Source organism: Cydia splendana, unplaced genomic scaffold (assembly GCF_910591565.1).
Source record: "Cydia splendana unplaced genomic scaffold, ilCydSple1.2 scaffold_68_ctg1, whole genome shotgun sequence".
NCBI classification, from domain to species: domain Eukaryota; kingdom Metazoa; phylum Arthropoda; class Insecta; order Lepidoptera; family Tortricidae; genus Cydia; species Cydia splendana.
Genome location: NW_026946898.1, coordinates 242,420 through 260,807, shown reverse-complemented (window position 1 = coordinate 260,807; position 18,388 = coordinate 242,420). Strand labels below are relative to the sequence as shown.

The following is an 18,388-nucleotide window of genomic DNA, read 5'->3' as shown; positions in this document are numbered from 1 at the left end:
TCTGCACGTGTATTTACCGCGTGGAGGGCGCAGCATTGCCGATAATAATCATGTTGATGGGTAGAAACCGCTCTTCTATTCCCTTGAAACCCTTTCTTTCCTTTAGATAGTTTCAGAAATATTCAAGGTGTTTCAACCGTACCCCGTTACAACCGTACCCATCGTCCCCTAATTATACTTGATAAAATTATAAAAAGAAGTCTCCGTCTAAAAGCTCCGCTTAAGCATTGATTTATTCCGCCCCATTATAAGTATAGCCTAACCTAACCTAACAATGTTAATTTTATATTTCTATCATGTTTCCAGAATGAACGTGAGTTTGGGTCGTGGCTTATGCAGGTATGAAAATCATTTTAGTTTTTTATTCAAATAACTATCACGGCGAGCTACATACATCTGTAATCGTATAGAAACAATTGCTTCATAAGTCAGAAACGCGCATGTGACACCCTATATACAGCAACATCCATAGACTATGAAAACCACTTAGTGTTGCTTGTTAGTCTCCATAGGCTACTGTGGCCAAAATCGAGAAAACAGCTGTCTAAAACTTGAATTTAGCGCGGAGCAAGTACCAGGGTCATGAGTTACGAGAAGGTGTCGTTGACCAACCCGCCGTAGGGCGCGGGGCGCGGCGGCCGGCCGGGTCGCGTACTAGTATGAAGGTATCGCGGCTGCTCGCGTATCTTAGCTGTATACTTTTGGTTTGGTTTGTTTGTATGATTCTTCTAGTATTTTTGTTGACTCGTAGAAAAAATATTGTATACAATAGTGACATAATCAAGCTTTTCAATCTCGTACCTCACTTAGGCAACTCAGCAAGCTTCGTTGCCTAAACACGGTACTCGACTGAAAAGCTCCCTATTATATCACGATTGTATAAAATACTATTTGATTACTATGATACCTAACCATATAAATAATTATACATTTTAGTTTAGATGGCTGATCGAGGTCACCCTTTAAAATAAGTATCAACTTCAGGACTAATTAGTGCCTTATTCCGTCTTTAGATTTTCTCAATATTTTTTAGGTCGGTATGAATACAATGTCAAAAAGAAGGAAAATTATTTAATTTACTAGAAGTTGTTGATTGTTAGGTTTTATTAAAAAAAATGTGAGCCTAAGTACAAATTGTAAGAAACTTTGACCTCGTTAAAGTGTATTAAATATTTCTTACGTATTTAATTTTAAACCCATGTTAAAATTTAATTTATTAAATTTATAAATGGAATGATCGTTATATAAAAATATAGTTACTATTTATTAATGTGGATCGATTATTTCAATGTTTATTTATTTAAAGACATGACAAGAGTGACATCTATAAGAGTAATAAAATAAATCATGTGGCCTGCATGTACAATTCAGTCTATGGAGTTTATAAAAACCTCTAACATCCTCCCTTTTTGTTAAACGTTATAGGTTAATTAATCCAATAATGCCACAGATTAATGCCATTCTTAGAAACTGGTTTCGTCAGTATGTCCGCACATTGGTATTCTGTTGGAACATACTTTATATTTAGGTCATTCAAGCAACTAGCTCTCTGACATAAAAATGTCTTATGGGAATATGCGTCGTTCTTCTATGAAATTCAGGATTCTGGGACAGTTTTATTGCGGCGTCATTATCTACCTGCAATGTAGAAATTGCACTTATTTTTGTTATTTCCTTGAATAGTCGTTGTAGCCAGACTATTTCTCGGGATGCTTCGCTTGCTGCGACAATTTCTGCTTCAGTGCTTGAGATCGCGACTGATGTCTGTCTGCGACTTGCCCACGATATAGCACCTCCTGCGTATAGGCAAAGTATGCCTGAAGTGGAGCGTGCAGAAGTGAAATCTCCGCCGTGATCAGAGTCACTGTAACATTCCAACACTCCGGGTTTGTGTCCTTTCTTAAAGACAATAACTGAATCCATAGTACCTTTAAAGTAACGAAAAATGCGTTTTACTTTCAGGACATCTTCATGAGATGGATTCTCTAATGTTCTAGAAACAACACTTATGGCATATGATATGTCTGGTCTGGTTCCTGTCATTAGGTATGCGAGTGCACCGACAGCTTCTCGATAAGGGAATCTGACATTATTGTCTTTTTCCATATCTGAGTGTACTTCCTTCATGATTGGAGTGCTGACAGCCTTGCAATCACTCATACCCAACTTTTATAAAAGTTTGTTTACGTAGTCTTTCTGAGAAACCCTTATGGAACCATCCTTTTCATTTATGATCCAAGAAAGTAAGAAGCTGGTTTTGTTGTAATCTTGAATTTTCTCTTTAGTTCATTTAGAAACTATTCAGATTCCTTCTGGTTAGTAGAGGCGATCAAGCCATCATCAACATAGAGTCCCATTATTATTTTGTTTCCGTCTTTGTTCCGAATAACCCTTCAAGTGGCGGTCAACCCGTGAATGGTCGATGCGAAAACCAGTAAACTGTCATCCACCATTGAGTGGTTAATGAGGTGTTGACGTATTTAGAGGTGAAATTGAACGCATTTAAGTATAGTTACGCTCTTCTAGCGCCCAAAATTAGGTAGCGAGTTAGAGAAGGATAGCATACCATAAGAAACACGAAAACACTTGGTTTAAAATTTGTTGGTGAGGACCATTGATTCGGGAGCGACCGCCTAGTCCGAGTTCAGTCTCGTTTTTTAAGAGGTTGTTTTGTAAAAGAAATTGTATCTTAGGTCCCTTTTATTGAATTAATCTTAAAGATAAAAGTCTTCCTTTGATAATTAAATAGCAATTACCTCCAATAATCAATTAGTTTTATGGTGGTAGTCATTTTTAACAAGGAAGTTGGAAAACTGTCATTCTTCCGGAGTTTGATTAGGTCTGGCCAAATGTATAAACATTAGAATAATTTAATTGCTATATTCAAATAGCCTATATAACGCTGGTTCTAACAATATGTGATTTAATGTACTTTCAAACATAGAACAGCTTAAATCGACGATTTTGTAAAATTTTCTTAATCTGCGCTGACCACCCACCGGGGCCCCGCCACTTGACTACTTTTCGCGTTTTCGCTGGCGCCACTTGAAGGGATAAACAAACATGGGTCCATGTCACATTGCTTAAATCCGATTGATTTCAAGTAGTCAACAATGCATTTGTTCCAGCATCTTGGTGCTTGTTTGAGACCGTATAAACTTTCCTTCAATTTACAAACTCGATTTGTGCCATCATTATAGCTTTCTGGTTGGTGCATGTAGATATCTTCACTTAATGAACCATTCATGAATGCAGTGGCTACATCGAATTGTGTGAGAGAAAGAGTTTCATTTGCTGCAATGCTTAAAATTGACCGTATGGTCGCCATCCTAGCAACAGGACTGCAAGTTTCGTCGTATAGTCTTAATCCTTTTTCTTGTGTATAGCCTCTCGCTACGAGTCGGGCTTTATATTTGTCAAGACTTCCATCGGCATTGGTTTTCTTTTTAAAGACCCATTTACAAGAGATTAGTTTTCTATCTTTAGGTTGGTCTACCAAAATCCACGTCTTGTTAGAATTTAAGGATTTCACCTCGCTTTCCATAGCTTTTATCCATTCAGCTTTCTGAGGACTCTTCATGGCTTCTTTATAAGTTTTGGGCTCATCTGAATTTCCCGTCTCTCCTACTATCCCGACTGCAAACCCTACACTCCAGTCCTATCTACTGGGTGCTCCGTTATCTCGGGCAGGCTGAGGGCGCCTACGGAGGGGTGGCAGGGGTTGTTACGTAATAAGCTGGTTTGCGCGCGTACTTTGTTTGATTTCGTGTTTGAGGCTTAGTCGGTGTGAGGTGACGCTGACACGTCCACTGACTCGATGCCGCTTAGGTTGAATCAGCAGAGTCATGCGAGCTTACAGGGCTATTTGCCTCAACTTCGCCTCCCCCCTGTAGTCTCCTCTTCCTAGTCCTTGCTGCAGGATCTGCTGGCTGGAGTTACCCCTAGTATCAGTATCAGTATCAGTATCAGTTTTTGTGTCGAACGTCCACGTTTGACATCCATAAGTAAGACATGGAAGTATTGCCGTGTCCGTGACTATTGTTTTAGCTGATGGCGACAGTTGTGACTTGAAAATTTCTTTATGGGCACAATATTTCTTCCACGTAATTGCAACCCTCCGCTCTACCTCTTCTAAGTTTCTGTCGGTGTTGAATGATATCTGTTTGCCCAAACATATATATTTTTCTACGTATTCAAGAGGTTTGTTGATTAAAATTGATGATGTGTGGTGGTTGGTCATTACTTTTGTTTTTTCGAGGTTCATTTCTAAGCCGACTTTTGATTTTGCATTATTTCATATCTAGTGATTCTCTCTAGTGAGAATTCATTTCCCGAATCGAGCCGTATGTCTTGAGCCCATCATGCCTCAAAAGGTTTGTCAATGTCATGCTTAGTGTTATTTATTTATTTATATTATGTGGAGACTCCTTGCGATAACGTACTAAGAAAATAATATTGTTATAAACACGGTAAAAAACATTGCATTCCTCGTTTTTAGGGTTCCGTGCCCAAAGGGTAAAAACGGGACCCTATTACTAAGACTTCGCTTTCCGTCCGTCTGTCACCAGGCTATATCACATGAACCGTGATGGCTAGGCAGTTTAAATTTTCACAGATGATGTATTTCTGTTGCCGCTATAACAACAAATACTAAAAAGTACGGAACGCTCGGTGGGCGAGTCCGACTCGCACTTGTCCGGTTTTTTCTCCAATACAATCAATAGGCGTAAAATAAAACAACCAATTTTCTGTAACTTTCTACATACATAATATATACAGGGTGGAACGTCACGAAAGACCTTCCCGGAAATATGGCGTCGTTTAAGTGATATAGAATAGATTAGTAAGGGCCAGAATCATGAATTCATTAAAAATTAAATATAACAAATTCACTACTTTTTAACTGTGGAGATAACCCTTTACCATAGTGTGGTTAGATTAAAACATAAATATGTCAAATACTTAAATTCATGAAATAAGTGCGAAATCTTTATTAGTTTTAACCATATCTAACAGTATGTTCACATTCATGGCGTTCAAATGTTCCTCCACCTCTTACAATGCATGATGCAGCCCGTGGCCGAGTATGAGATAGTGTATGCATGAACCTTTGGATTCTGTTCAAAATAGGTACCGCATTCGTTCTTCTAGTCTAGCCGCCAGTTGATCAACACATCGTCCACGTTTGTTGGTCATTCCGAGCTGGTTCGTGCTACAATGGGCTGATTGTCAGCAATCGAAATGTCGACCAAAAGCACGTAAAATCGTCCTACGCCCAGATATGTTTCTCTATGTATAAGAATCAGCCGCATTATAGTTGCATGTCGCGTATGATAAAAGCAAATTTAAACAATCAACAAAGGCATTTTTATCGAATACTTATGACATTAGGTAAGGTTAATGACAATTACATTCTAACCATAGTGTTGATTTTCAACCACGCAAAGAGGTTAGTTAATTATAGGAAATGCAATTAATTAAGTATTTCATATTTCTCATGCACGTTTTAAACCAAAATAATAATCAAACACAATCATTACATGAAATAAAAATCCTGTTCAACCTGGGCACGGTTTCAATTTATTCGAAAACAATTTTATGAAACATGTCAAACCTTTTTATTACTCCAGGCTCCAGGTAAACATAGGGCTTCATGGTAAAAGAGGTTACGATATAATTTTTTATTGTTTATGACTTTTGAGTGATTGTCAATGTCACCATTTGCACTGTTTATTGTCGTTAGTACTATTTAATATTGAGAAATTACATACATACTACATCCAAAAACTAAACAAGGGGAGCCACACGCTTAGAATCTCTTACCTACATAAATCCTGCGACGATTCTTACCGAGTAGCCAGAAGACCTATGAAAACCTACCTAAGGGGCAAAACTTAACATACCTGTCGTCTAACGATTGTTTACAAGTAAGTTCATTGACCCTGCCACCTGTTAGGGTTAGAACCGAGTAGTTTTTTGCATGGATGTTTAAAAGGCCATAATTTAGAAACGGTTGCCCATATTAACATAGTTTATATGGAGAAAATATAGAGCTAAGGCTAAACTATCTCCCATTTCCGGAAAGGTCCGTCCTCAAATTCCACGCTGTATATACAGTGTGGAAAAATAAGTCTGGCCATGGAGGGAAACTACCTTAAATCCTTAAGTTGGCTCATTTTACTTAAAGGAGACATTCCTTAAAAAATTAAAAAACACGACTGCGAAACGGCGAATTGAAAACCTTGATGTATTGATATTTTCCCATTTAAAAGGTCCCCGACTGCAATCGAAATAAAATACACAGGTACAGTCACGATCCTAAATGAGCAATAAACTTTTGCGTTTGCTGTTTATAACCTTCACTAACCACTCATATTCTAATTATTTACATTCATTAAGTTGAGTAACTAACACAACTAAAAATTATTTTTGTCTTTTCAATTGGCTTTTTCAGTCGCCTTTTTTAATTTTTTATTAATTTAGTTTATTTGAAACATTTTAGATTTTTTACATTCATTAAGTTGAGTATATTATAACTAACACAACTAAAAATTATTTTTGTCTTTTCAGTTCGCTTTTTCGCAATCGTGTTTTTTAATTAATTTAATTAATTTTGGGGTCATGCCCAAGTAGCATAGATCTATAACTACTCACTTTTAGTTCTATCCCTAATAGCATTTTCTTGTAGGGATTTTGTTGGGCCTTTGTTTACGTATTAGTTGGGCAACCGTTATATTTGGCCGTACGATTTGCTGGAGGGCCCTCGACAAAGGCCCTCCCGAAGATTCCCAACAGAGGGCCATAAGAGTAATTTTTTCGTTGGGACTATTTAAATAAATCATACAATTATTCAACGGTGGTGGTTTTGGTTGGGCCGTGGTTGGGCCTATACACATTTGTTTGATGGTTGGTTAATTGTTACATTTGGCCGTACGATTTGCTGGAGGGCCCTCGACAAAGGCCCTCCCGAAGATTCCCAACAGAGGGCCATTAGAGTAATTTTATCGTTGGGCCTATTTAAATAAATCATACAATTATTCAACGGTGGTGGTTTTGGTTGGGCCGTGGTTGGGCCTATACACATTTGTTTGATGGTTGGTTAATTGTTACATTTGGCCGTATGGCTTGCTGTAGGGCCAACTGCAAAAAAATAAAAAAGGGCAATTTTTTCGTTGTGCTTCTGTTTGCAAATTCAACAATTACCCAACGGCAAGTCAGGTAGGTCGGTAGGTAGTCGTGCACCAGGTTGAAGGCCCAACACAGCTTGTCCCACAAAGGGCCAACATTGTAACTTTAACGTTGGGCCTTGTGTAGGATTCTTACAATACTACCGTAGGTAAATAGTTGTGTAATTTATAGTGTGCCTACAGTCTAATTATGTAATGGGCTTTTGTTTACGAGTCCTACAGTTACCCTACGTTAAGTAAGTGGTTGTGTAATACGACGTTGGGCCTCTGCTGATAAATATTACAATTACACTACGGTAGGCAACTAGGCATTGGTTGTATCCACATGAAGGCCCTAGGCTAGACAGCAGTTGTTGTTAATCTTCTCTGTATCGTTCCAATTTTAGTATATGTACTGCCGAAGCAAGTACACTTACTGTACACTCTAATTTGTATATATACTAACCGCACTTCGAAACTTCGTAAGCGAGATTTATGTTTTTTGAGATTTAAATTGAGAAAATGTTGGTAAAATACAATTTTTTAAATTATGTATAAATTTTATAGTTATAGCTATTAGATTTATAAGTTACTTTTAAAAAATATTATGATTATATCCGGAATAATCGAGAAAATAACTATAACTTCGATGTTTGGAGACAGTAACGCCATCTAGTGACGCCACAAGCAAACTCAACTGGTATTGTTGGGCATCAGTACCACAGCCAATGTTGGTAAATGCGATATTTGTGCTCACTGGGCCAACGAATGTTATCGTTGTTTAGCCACCGGTACCAAAATACACAAAGGCCCATTGTTAGGCGTCAGTGCCACAGCCAATGTTGGTAAATACGATATTTGTTATCATTGGGCCAACGAATGTTATCGTTGTTTAGCGAACTGTAGCAAAATACACAAAGGCCCATTGTTGGGCCTCAATGCTACAGCCAATGTTGGTAAATGCGATATTTGTCGTCATTGGGCCATCGGATGATATCTTTGACTAGCCAATGTCACCAAAATACACAAAGGCCCATTGTTGGGCATCCGTGCCACAGCTAATGTTGGTAAATGCGGTATTCGTCACCATTGGGCCAACGAATGTTATCATTGTTTAGCGAACGGTAGCAAAATACACAAAGGCCCATTGTTGGGCCTCAATGCTACAGCCAATGTTGGTAAATGCGATATTTGTCGTCATTGGGCCATCGTATGATATCGTTGATTAGCCAACGTTACCAAAATAAACAAAGGCCCATTGTTGGGCATCAGTGCCACAGTCAATGTTGGTAAATGCGATATTTTTCATCATTGGGCCATCGGATGATATCGTTGATTAGCCAACGTTACCAAAATACACAAAGGCCCATTGTTGGGCATCAATGCTACAGTCAATGTTGGTAAATGCGATATTTGTCGTCATTGGGCCATCGGATGATATAGTTGATTAGCCAACGTTACCAAAATAAACAAAGGCCCGTTGTTGGGCATCAATGCTACAGCCAATGTTGGTAAATGTGATATTTGTCGTCATTGGGCCATCGGATGATATCGTTGATTAGCCAACGTTACCAAAATAAACAAAGGCCCATTGTTGGGTATCAGTGCCACAGCCAATGTTGGTAAATGCGATATTTGTCATCATTGGGCCATCGGATGATATCCTTGACTAGCCAACGTTACCAAAATACACAAAGGCCCATTGTTGGGCATCCGTGCCACAGCCAATGTTGGTAAATGCGGTATTCGTCACCATTGGGCCAACGAATGTTATCGTTGTTTAGCGAACGGTAGCAAAATACACAAAGGCCCATTGTTGGGCATCACTGTCACTGCCAATGTTGGTAAATGCGATGTATGTCATCATTGGGCCAACGAATATTATCGTTGTTTAGCCAACGGTACCAAAATACACAAAGGCCCATTGTTGGGCATCTGTGCCACAGCGAATGTTGGTAAATGCGATGGTGGGCCAATACAAAATTAATGTTGGCTACGGAACGAACCTCATCCCAACGTTTTCCCTACCGTTGGCACCGTAGGCCCCAACGAAAATGCTACTAGGGATCTAACGCTCTGTGCGTATTAAGACATAAGAGTACACTCCTGGTCCTACAGCTGTATAATAGATCTCAGTGATATTTATATTAGACTGGGTTTTTTTTTCATCAAATCGATTTCGACTGGCAAATCATATAACTTTTTGGCAACCGGGTTTTTTAACCTAATTAGACCCCGCTGAATCCGAATTTGCTCGATCGAACTCTTGACCGGAAGTGAGGTATTTGACATTAAAAGTCCCTTTTTTAGTTTTTCGTAAATAACTCTTAAACGGTGGCGCATAGCAAAAAATGTTCTATTACATAAGTAATCTGCATAACATTGCCTACAAGAAAAATTCAGTACAATTTTTCGCTAGGATCAATATTCAAAGAGATACTAAAGCGGGAAATTTAATTATAATCACTTCTAGGGTCCCTTTTTTTAGTTTTTCGTAAATAACTCATAAACGGTGGCCAATATCAAACAATGTTGTTAAACGATAATACTCTACACAAAATTTTTAACAAATAAGATTCAGCACACTTTTCGCAGGGATCAATATTTAAAAAGATAATAAAGAGAGAAAGTTAATTATAATAAATTATAAGTTTCCTTGTTTTTATTTATTCGTTAATAATTTGAAAAGTATAACTCATAGCAAAAAAAAATCTTATACATAAATAATAAACATAAAATTTTCTACAAGAAACATGCGGAACACTTTTCGCTAGGATCAATATTTAAAAAGACAAAGCAGCGGGTAAGTTAATTATAATCAATTTTAAAATCCCTTTTTAGTTTTTTGTAAATAACTCGTAAACGGTGTCCCATAGCAAAATAGGTTTTTAAGAATAAATTATATACATAAAATTTGCTTCAAACAATATCGTGAACACTTTTCTCTATGATCAATATTTAAAGCGATATTAAAGGAAGAAAATTAGTTACAATCAGTTCACAGTTCACTTTTTTTTAATTTTTCGTAAATAACTCGTAAACGGTGGCCCGTTTCAAAACAATATTATACATATATATTGAACATAAAATTGTCCACAAAAAAAATGCTGTACACTTTTTCGCTACGATCAATATTTAATGAGATATGGCTATTTTCTTAGATGCCTTCTAAAATATTTATTTTTATATTTCCAAAAAAATATATTTCAGATTTACAAAATGAGCTTTTTCATTTAATATGTAACACGATATAGTTTAAAATTCATTTGTTTACGTAAGATGTCCGTCTTTGGGTCACGAATTTACATATGTGTACCAAATTTCAACTTAATTGGTCCAGTACTTTTGGAGAAAATGGGCTGTGACAGACGGACAGACAGACAGACGCAGGAGTGATCCTATAAGGGTTCCGTATTTTCGTTTTGAGGTACGGAACCCTAAACACAAAAAATAAGTGACATGTGAATTGATTGTAATGAACTTTCTTCCTTTAATATCGTTTCAAATATTGATCCTAGAGAAAAGTGTTCAATATGTTTTTCGTAGAAAACTTTATGCCGATTATTTATTTACAAGAACATTAAGAACTTATTTTGCTATGCGCCTTATTTTACGAGTCATTTACGAAAACCTAAAAATAGGAACCTGGAAATTGATTATAATTAACATACCCCCTTTAATACCTCTTTAAATATAGATCGTAGCGAAAAAGTGTACAGAACCTTTATTGTGGACAATTTTATGTTTAATGTTTATGTATAATATTATCAAACTACACAACGGGACTTAATCGCGTATTTAAGTTTGAAGATTTACCTCCGACGTTTCGAGGACGGCGTTGTCCCCGTGGTCTAGGAGAACACAACGCCGTCCTCGAAAAGTCGGAGGTAAATCTTAAAACTTAAATACGCGATTAAGTCCCGTTGTGTAGCTTGATAATGTTTAATAATCGTGAAAGTTTAAATCAATGTATAATATTGTTTTGCAACGGGCCACCGTTTACGAGTTATTTACGAAAAAATAATGAAAGTGATCTGTGAACTGATTATAATTAACTTTCTTCCTTTAATATCGCTTTAAATATTGATCTTAGAGAAAAGTGTTCCGGATATGTTTTGGAGGAAATTGTATATAGATAAATTATTCTTAAAAACCTGTTTTGCTATGGGACAATGTTTACGAGTTATTTACAAAAAACTAAAAAGGGACTTTAAAATTGATTATAATTAACTTACCCGCAGCTTTGTCTTTTTAAATATTGATCCTAGCGAAAAGTGTTCTATGTGTTTCTTGTAGGAAATTTTATGTTTATTATTTATGTATAAGATTTTTTTTGCTATGAGTCATACGCTACCGTCCGACGCTTTGAGTATAAAGGCGCTTGGCTTTGCTAAGCGTACAGCGTGTCAAGTACGTCGGGCGTAATGAGAAAGTCGAAGTCGCCTGGCTTTGGACCGCGTGCAGCGCGTCACATACGTCGGGCTACGCCCGACTCTTTTAGTATGAGGGCGCCGAGGGCGCCCGGGTTTGGAACGCGTACAGCGCGCCACGTACGTCGGGCTACGCCCGACGTGTTGAGTATGAGGGCGCCGAAGGCGCCCGGCTTTGCTAAAGGTGGGATCAGACGGTTCACTCGAGTGAATGTTTCATTTTCCTTTCATTTCACGTTCACACGGCTGCTGGAAAGATTATTATTTTTTTCTTTTCTTTCACTATGGCGTCGAATGAAGTTGTGCGTCTTGGTATAAGTTTGTGATCATTCAATAAAGATTTTAACAAACAAGATGCAAAAAAAGCGTCGTCGGTAGTGGCTGCGACCTTGGATCGCAAGAAGAAATTTATTTGGAGCCTCGAATACATTGCTGAGAGAACAGCCGATGAAGATCCGAAATCGTATTGCAATCATTTGCGGATACTAATTTTGCACGTAATTTTGTAGAACTTCTATTATTAGTAATAGGTCCGTTAATAGCAAAAGAAAACACTTTAATGAGAGTCAGTATACCTAGCCGAATAAAACTCCAAATTGTACTTCGATACCTTGCTACTGGTGATTGTTTTGGAACTCTGGGATACAGAGAGAGAAATACCATATATCCTACTTTGTTCGTTCCACTTGAACACCATTTTATTGCTTTTACGTTATCTTTGTCAAGCTAGATAGTAGGTAGTATACCCACAGGATTCAAGAAAAATATACAAAATCCGAATGAACGTTCATTTCTGTGTTCACACTGTTCATTTTCTGTTCATTCGGAGTGCGAGTGAAAGATGGCTAATGAAAATATCCAACATTGTTGGATTCTTTCACAAATGAATTCATTTTTCATTTTTGGTTCATTTTGTGTTCAGACGTGTCACTTTGAGTGAAAGATGAATAATGAAACTAGAAAATGAACAAAAAATTAACCGTCTGACCCCACCTTAAGCGTACAGCGTGTCACGTACGTCCTAGACTTTTAGAATGAGAAAGTCGAAGTCGCCTGGCTTTGGACCGCGTGCAGCGCGTCACATACGTCGGGCTACGCCCGACTCTTTTAGTATGAGGGCGCCTCCCGGCTTTGGAACGCGTACAGTGCGCCACGTAAACTATATCTGATGTATCCTACTTTGTTCGTTCCACTTGAACACCATTTTATTGCTTTTACGTTATCTTTGTCAAGCTAGATAGTAGGTAGTATACCCACAGGATTCGAGAAAAATATACAAAATCCGAATGAACGTTCATTTCTGTGTTCACACTGTTCATTTTCTGTTCATTCGGAGTGCGAGTGAAAGATGGCTAATGAAAATATCCAACATTGTTGGATTCTTTCACAAATGAATTCATTTTTCATTTTCGGTTCATTTTGTGTTCAGACGTGTCACTTTGAGTGAAAGATGAATAATGAAACTAGAAAATGAACAAAAAATTAACCGTCTGACCCCACCTTAAGCGTACAGCGTGTCACGTACGTCCTAGACTTTTAGAATGAGAAAGTCGAAGTCGCCTGGCTTTGGACCGCGTGCAGCGCGTCACATACGTCGGGCTACGCCCGACTCTTTTAGTATGAGGGCGCCTCCCGGCTTTGGAACGCGTACAGTGCGCCACGTACGTCGGGCTACGCCCAACACTTTAATATGAGAGAGTCGAAGGCGCCTGGCTTTGGACCGCGTGCAGCGCGCCACGTGCATCGGGCTATGTCTGACCCTATTAGTGTGGGGACTTTGGCGCCTGGCTTTGAACCAAGTGCATATAGTTGGACAAGTTGCAGGAAGCGCACATCTGTCTTACGCTCTGAGCCGTAGGCCCTACGTAGAGCTCGACCTTCGGCCTTTAAAAAAAATGTCATCATCATCATAAATGTTAAAAATAAGTAAAAAATCCCTAACGGTTATAATGATACTTATTTATTTATCGTATGGCAATAGGTACACACACTTATTAAATTTACACTTAACATCAAAATTTACAATTCCGCAGATACAAACTTGCGTTTATTGTTAGGTTTTTAAAATCCTCAACTGGTGTGACGGTAACTAAGATGGCGGCTTTGAGGATTGAAACACACCATTAGCCAACACAGATTTATTAAGAATATTCAGGGTCTGAGGTCTTTTTGCCCGTATGGTTCGCTTCCGCGGATCGCTGGTACTCCCCTGGTCCTGGCGCTGGTGGTCGGCGCTGGTGAAAGGTGGCGGAGGTCCCGGAAACAGAGCTTCACAGCTTCACAGGGGGTGGCCGGCGGACGGATAGGGTGTGGCACCTCGAACTGGGCGCATGGAGACGGGCCGCCGTGTGCTACCGAAGCCCAGGTCTCGCAGCACGACGCCCGATTACTTCAATGTATTAAACGCACCCTGTGGATAAACGACCCGCATTAGATTGGGCTCCTCCGTACTTGATTGCCGTCGATGATGAGCACCGGGGATAAAGCAAAGCAAGGGGAAACCGCATATAGTTGGTGTAGGTGCTCAAAATCAGAACGGAGTTACAGAAGAAATAATAAAATACAATAAAGGAGAAAATTAACCATTTCATTATTCTAAAAGAGGGTAGCCGTAAGTGGCATGACGCGGCAGAAGGCTGATGCAATACCTAACTCGCATTGCGGCACTCTAAATACGAACACGCATTTAACACTGTAAGCTTTACACACTATTCGATATCGCTAATTACTAAAATGTCTTATAGCTAAAAGCGTTAACGTTTTAAAATGCATTCTTCAAAACTTACCCATATATGGGACGCGAACACACTTAATTTAATGCAATAACATCTCTAAAACAACTAAATATGTAGTTGTGAGACAATACTATAATCACTCTTTAAATATGGTCGGACGCGACCAGCGCGTGCGACCCGACACGAAAATATGTCCGTGCGGGCGCAGCGCGCGTCCGACCTTAATCGTCTCCGCAGGGGGAATGCCTTCAATGCCTCTGACCCGCGGGGCGCTCTGGTTATAAAGACCATATGCAGAAAACTTGTCCTGCAAACCAGTCGAGACGTTAAGGCGACGCCTCGCACTAATACCGTTAAGGCGATGCATTACATTCAATATTTTATAAATGTATATTATATTTATTAATACTATGTAATTAAAGGTAATTATTAATTTTGTTAGTTTGTAAATAGTTAATTATAAGGTATATTATTACGTTTAAACATAAGTTCTAGTTTTTAAAGCTAAGTTAATATCGTTAATTTACTTAATTATATTGTTTATGTAACACTACGTTACACTGGGCCATTATATCTGGTAATAGAAGCACTACCACCAGTTTTAACATTGACATATTCACTCACGTTTAAGTAACTTACTTTCTATGCATCTCGCTCGTACTCGCATATTAGTGCAAGCGAGATGTATAGAAAGTAATTTACGTAAACGCGAGTTAATCTGTCAATGTCAAAACTGGTGGTAGCCGTACAGGGCACTGAAATACCATGTGATGTATGGTCTGTTCTGGGTCTCCACACTCGCACGCCGCCGACTCGCTCCACCCCCACTTGTGCCAGAGGTACGCACAGTTGCCGATACCAGTCCTTAGACGGTTCAGTGCACACCATATTTGTCTGCTTTCGTTAAATCCTTTGGGCCGTTCCTGTGTGGTTAAAATTCTCCCACATTTCAAAGTTTGAGAACCTGTAAACAGCATGATGACGTAGGCGCGTGTCAGTTAGGTCATACGCGAATCTCGGAATGGAGTACCAGGCGGAGTATATTATTATACCATGAACATAACAAGTGTAACAAAATGAGGGGGTGCCGCTTCTTCTAGCTTGAGTTTGAATTTTTCCCATACAAACGTGAACCACCCTAATGATGATAATTTCACGATTTGTTCTGCCAAAGTCGGTGCAGAGTTAGCTTAGACGGACTCTGCATCGTAGTTATCGATTAATAATATACTAAAATTATATTTTTTTATGATCAGCGGTCAAACCCCTTTTTTAAATATCCCATTCAATAATAATATTTGGTTTTATAAGATAAGCTTTTCTTTATAAAGTACATATTTTGTCAATTCTTACTTCCTCAAATTTAAACTTAGACCCACATGTTGCATATATATTATTAATCGGCTTTCACAGCCCTTCATTTTGACACCCTACTCGATAGGTTTGCACGATATTTTTTTCTAAAGGTTGCATAATATGGCGTATTAAGTCCGCCATATTGTTTTTATAATGACGTCACATAGCCTATGTCACCCGGGATAACGTAAGGATTAGGGCTTCCAAATACCGGACTTCTTTCAATACCGGTATTAATACCGAAACTGTCTTCATAAATACCGGGATCCCGGGATCCCGGTATTGACTATGAATCGCTTAAATTTTTTGAGTTTTATTAAAAAAATGCTCACTGTAACATCAGATATGTATGTCCTTAAATTAGGATATGAAACAATAATCGCCATCTGCAATAATTATCATTTCACCCTCCAGGTTGGCAATCATTTTATCCGCCTTGTTGACTTCACCAGTCACATTTTTAGATCAACCTAATAAACCAGCCAACTATATTCAAAGACGCCAAAAATTCGTTTGCCATACTACAATTCCTTGGTCATTTCTTTCTACTTTTTGATATAATTTTAAGAACGAATTATATTAATATCATATCCTGAACATCAGAATTCATCACCAAATATTTATCTAACGCAAATGCACAGATCTTGTTTCAATTAAATGTGGTCATGATGCCAGTTAAATACGTCTGACGTGTAGTAATCTTCTTGATACAGCAGAATTTAATCATTTTAATGGATATTACACGGTATAATCGGCACATTTTCCTTGTTTTTGAAAATACCGGGATCCCGGTATTGCATTAAAAAAATACCGGTATTGAAAAATGCGTTAAAATAGGCGGGATCCCGGTATTGCGGTATCCCGGGATCCCGGTATTGGAAGCCCTAGTAAGGATGTAACATACGTCTAAATCCGTTAAGGCATTCAAAAGTTAAGGTGGAATAAAGAAACTCACATAAATAAATATACATACAAACATGAACGCTGAAAACAACAATACACTCTTTTTGTTTGGGCAGTCGTGTAAAAAGAAAAACAAAACTGCATTCAATTCAATAGGAATGCATTGTTTTCTTACCGTATTTATAACGATATTATATTATTAGTACGTTTCAGTGACTTTAATCCCGGAAAAAATAAGAGCTCCGTGAACAAAGTTTTGTACGGAGCTCTAAAAATTACAGCAAGGCAGTCTCCACTTTATGAATTTGTTCTATCAAGTTTAGGTATTTATACTCTGCCTATTCCGAGCACTCTGCTGCTTCTAATCGTGACAGTAATGTAGCCAAAAATATCACTCATTTTATCCAGGAAATTAATAGTAACAGCGCCCGCGCAGTAGTAATGCTGTAACAGTAAAGGTGGGTTCCCACGGCCCGTGTTATTACTGGCCAGGCCGGATCGCGCCACGGCTGTTGATGCCTGTGCGGTTGATTACGTCTCGCGCCGAGCCATTCCAACGGTGCGAGTCGGCCTGTACCAGCCTGTCGTTACCGCTAGTCCTACATGTGTGCATGTACTGTACGCGCACGCGCTGTCCCAGGAGAAATGAACCGATGCAGACGCGCCCCTACAGGCCGCGACAGGCACCGTCGCGCCGCGCCGCGCCGCGCCTCTGAAGTTACCGACTCCCGACGGATCGAACGGGTGACGGTAGGCGACCACAGGCCTCGTCGGATGCGACCATTGCCACGATCTGTCGGCCTGTAAAGGCGCGGTCAGATCTGTGAAACAACGGGCCGTGGGAACCCGGCTTAATGTAGCTGCAGATTTATTTATTAAAGTGAAACTTTATTCTATCGCCCCAACATTTTTTGGGCTGTCTTAGCGTTACAGCGCTACATCATTACAGCATTAGTAAATTCTACTTTATTCCTAGTACTTTAGAGTTCATAGTCTTTAAAATGAGCATACGACTTTTTGTCTTCGAATATCACAGATCCAATACTTAATTCATTAAGGCTGATATTTGCTTGTAATTAATTTCATACACAATTTTAAGGCCAGTAGACATTATTAACCTTAAATACGGTAGGGCTTCTGTCAAATTCGAATAGAATCCGTCAAAATACATAAAGATATATAAGTTAGTAAAATTCAACTTTAATTCTAGTAATTAGAGTTCATAGTCTTTTGTCATTATTCTTTATGTTTATCTAGAATATTTAAGAACATTCGCTACTTAGATTCTACTGTGAATAACAAATATTCATCCTGGCAGTTGTAACCTAGCAACTGTTGTTTTTACTGTCACACAAAAGTAAATGTCGTAAACAGAGATATTATATGATTATTCTCTATTAATTTTAAAGTGTAACCGAATAAAAATGGAGCAAGCATTATAAACACGAGAATGATTCAAATAGGGAAATTAGCATCCCAATATTATAAGGCTACTATTTAACTGATCACCAGATTTAGTAAAATTTAATACCAAAAAAATCTACTTTACCACCCTAAAATTACAAATGATCACCAAAATTATAACACCATTTTAATGTGAAATGATTACCAATTTTATTACATTTTACTATCCTATTAAAGGAAATGACCAGGGCTCGGAACCGGTATTTTTTAAAAACCCCGAAAGAGCCCAATATTTTGAATTATTTTATGCTCTGTACGCAGGACTGAATCATGTATTTAGGTAATAACTTCGTATTATTAGATTTTTCAATTAAAAATGAAATAATAAACCAAA

The 18,388-nt window shown here is 38.4% G+C and overlaps 1 long non-coding RNA gene across 1 annotated transcript in view; it reads left to right on the top strand.

Annotated features, from left to right (window-relative positions):
- LOC134805835 (uncharacterized) overlaps positions 1-18,388 on the top strand; it is a 49,803-nt gene that overhangs the window by 22,809 nt on the left and 8,606 nt on the right. Inside the window, exon 3 of the long non-coding RNA XR_010146405.1 lies at positions 307-339. This is a non-coding gene — a long non-coding RNA (uncharacterized LOC134805835). The remainder of the gene's footprint in view (positions 1-306; positions 340-18,388) is intronic.